Genomic DNA, 3,475 nt, shown 5'->3' with positions numbered 1-3,475 from the left:
GGATAACAATTATCCAATTGGATTGTGTTAATTCCAATTGGGACTTATTTGACCAATCAGAATGCAGTATTAACAGGTTTCTGGACAACTGATTGATAAAAGTTATAAAGTTAAAATGCGCCATTTTTGCACAATGGGTGAGAGCATATGACAGGCTGTCCTGCTCTGAGTTGTTTTGTTCATAAAAAGTAAGTATTTTATCAATTTTGTGTTCAAATTCCTAAACTATAATACAATACTAAGCCTGGTCCTTTCTTAGACTTTTTTTGAAATGATTATTGGTGTTAGATTAATTAGAAATTGAATTTAAAAATTGAACATTGCCAGCCAAATGCCATGGGTGACCTGAGGGGCCTAGAATAGTGCAGTGTATAGCCTTCCTTAGGCATGAAGGCCATCAGGATGGGTAGATATAAGGCTGTGTAGGTGGGGCTAGGCTATATCTGCTACATATGCCATATCGTTAGGCCTGTCCAAACTCAATAATAACAGGGTAATGATTAGGCCTAGCCTAGGCCTAGTTCAGATTATTTCATATTTGTTTTAAACTTTTTTATTTTTTTTAAATTTAAATTTTTTGATTTAGATAGTATAATGGCCTAACCTAGGCCAGAAGGGGGATACAATTTTTATTACTAATACTAGGCCTAGGCTAGTATTGGTAGGCCTATGTGAGCCAAGAGGCCTAGCATAGGGAAGGCTAGGCTATATCTCTAGGCCTTTAGTCTAGGCCTAGCCCTAGATAAAGGCATGCTAGGCCTAGTAGTATTGTTTAATTAATTATTGTTGATAATTAATGAATGATTATTATTTTATCATCAGTATCACTATATCAAACTGCTTTTTATCTCTAGGCCTATATTGTTTTTGATTGTTTTTAACAGATTAACTGAATTTTGAAGCCAAGGCTCTGCAAGTATCTGATGTCAGGTATTTTCTGTTGAAACTAAACATTAAATTTTAACTTCAACTTTCCAACAATTGTCAAGGCTATGGGAATTGCAATTTGTGTTTTTGATATCGACCACTCCAAAAATGAATTTGTTCGCCAAAAATGTAAGCGTGCGTTTCAAGATGTCGACCAGGAAAAGAATATTAAAAAAGGGTGAGTTGGATACTTATATATGCATGTAGTACCTCACTCTAGCCATTCGCTAGCGCCACTTAAAATACTTACCAATGAGTACATTTTGGGAAGTATATGTCTTCAGGACAACTGAATTTTTTAAGCTACTTGTCCTAGGACATGTGAAATGAAATTAATTTCCCTCATGCTGATTATCTTTTAAAATTAATCTTTATAATATTATTGTTTTTTTTATTTTTTTTATTAATTTGCGATTTCTATAGCGCCTCCCGTTAAACCAACCTCGAGGCGCTTCACAACAACGGAAGGAAACGGACAAGAGAATAAAAAAACCATGAACCTAGACTAACAAAGAAAAAAGAAAACGCCTAAACGAACCAAACCAACACCGCACCGTTTATCGGCAATTTAAGGCGTAAAAACCCGCCGATGCATGACTCACAGGTGCTCAAGTGATGGCGGTGTCTAGCTAAGCAGTTAAAAGAAGGAAAAAACAAAATAGTGGTAAAAAGTGTCTTAAAGTTAAATTCAGCAAAACTTTCAGTGAAGAGGTGAGTTTTGAACGCTTTCAGAATGTCCGGTGCAGTTATAGAGAACTACTAGGACAATTGCAAAGTTACTGTAACAGCATGGTTAAGAAGATTGCTGACCTGCAAAACTTAAAGTGCCAGTACATAATAATTATTACTGTAGGTATGACTGTATTAACAGAAACCAGATTTAAAATATGTTTTGTGAATAATAGTTTTATATTCCATAACATTATTAGAGCATATTTTTAACGAACAGGCTTTGTGCAGTATTTCATTTTTGTATTTTAAATAAATAAAATAAATGCAAATAACAATTGTTTCTTTTTCTTTTGTTTTTTTCAGTATTTAGCAGTGTTTGTCAACCTCTTTGAAGCCTCATTTGGTTCTGGCATTTTCCAATTGGTGTCCATCTATATATTTTATGTTATCCAATTGAATAAAATTCTAATTGGATAATATTCCAATTGGAAAGTGCCAAAATCCAATGGGATAAAATGGGATTTTGGCACTTTCCAATTGGAATTTTATCCAAATTGGATATAATTCCAGTTGGACAGTGCCAAAATCCAATTTTATCCCGTTGGATTTTGGCACTTTCCAATTGGAATATTATCCAACTGGGTTTATAATATCCAATTGGATAAATCCCAATTGGAAAGTGCCAAAATCCGCTTTTATCCCATTGGATTTTGGCATTTTCCAATTGGAATTTTTCCAATTGATCTAATAACATCCAATTGGAAACAAGTCCAATTGGAAACAAGTCCAATTGGAAACAAGTTCAATTGGAAAGTGCCAAAATCCAATGATGTATTTTCCAATTGGATCCAATTGGAAAGTGCCAAAATCCAATGATGTAATTTCCAATTGGAAAGTGCCAAAATCCAATGATGTATTTTCCAATTGGATCCAATATGATTTTTTCCAATTGGAATGAATTGGCCATTTTGGTAATAAGGGAGTGATAAAATTAATAACAACGAAAACAAAAATGTCTCGATCAATCAAAACAGTATTAGAAGACCTGGATCTACATTTTTTTGTTCCTAAGTTTGAAAGGGAAAGGGTACGTTCTAGTTTTTTTCCACATGATTTTGGTGGTATTTTAGGGCAAATAGAAATATAAGATTATCACTATAGACCTAGTACCGGTATTGAAAACAAAAATAACTAGGGGGACTCTTCTTTATTCCGGATATGAAGAAGCAGGCTTATTTAAATAAAAGAAACGTAATTAATTAATTACCGGTGACCAAACGTTTCCAAACAAATCCGATCCCATTTTTGGCTTACATAGGCCCTAATAAAGAAAAGTTAAACTCAAAATGTCCTCCTCCAGTCGATTGATTTATTTTCCCCTCCCTTTACTGTCAGGTCGTTTTACAAATGCTCCTTCCGTGGTTATCTCGTATTTTGATATTGGTATTTATTTTTTTGTCTTTTTATTTTGTATACCTTTTTAATATTATATAATATATATTTTATTCTTACTTCTTAATTCATACGCAATTCAGCCTTTGTTGCTGCTATGTATGTTTTTGATGTTGAATTTTTAATAAATATACGGTACCTCAAATAAATAATAAAAACTTAGCATTTATATTACAACAAAGATACACATTTGCAGGGGTCCCAAGTTGGAAAAAGGCAATTCGTGAAGCAGGGGTGGAGCCAGTGCAGTGGGAGGGTACAGGGAGAACACCCATCTCTTGGGGAGGAAATCCACAATTCCACATTTAGAACTCCCGATCTACGGCCAATTTGCTTCCGTCTTACGGGCATCTGATACCATTTTAATTGTTATTTAGGGCCTACCATGTTGTATATTTGCCTTTACAGCATTATTATTATTATT

At 34.0% G+C, this 3,475-nt stretch overlaps 1 long non-coding RNA gene across 2 annotated transcripts; it reads left to right on the top strand.

The window, feature by feature from the left end:
- The first annotated feature begins 136 nt into the window (after positions 1–136).
- LOC117111501 lies at positions 137–2,029 on the top strand. 2 transcript variants are annotated; one of them, XR_004445884.1, is made up of 4 exons: positions 137–188; positions 885–1,105; positions 1,660–1,780; positions 1,963–2,029. It is a non-coding gene; the product is annotated as an uncharacterized LOC117111501 (long non-coding RNA). The 2 variants fall into 2 exon arrangements; XR_004445883.1 differs by having other exon boundaries at positions 1,351–1,780.
- The last annotated feature ends 1,446 nt before the right edge of the window (positions 2,030–3,475 follow it).

Source organism: Anneissia japonica, unplaced genomic scaffold (assembly GCF_011630105.1).
Source record: "Anneissia japonica isolate Jap-2015-1 unplaced genomic scaffold, ASM1163010v1 scaffold288041_len57141_cov134, whole genome shotgun sequence".
NCBI classification, from domain to species: Eukaryota; Metazoa; Echinodermata; class Crinoidea; order Comatulida; family Comatulidae; genus Anneissia; species Anneissia japonica.
The sequence above is the reverse complement of the archived record's forward strand: the minus strand, read 5'-3'. Positions and strand labels throughout refer to the sequence as shown.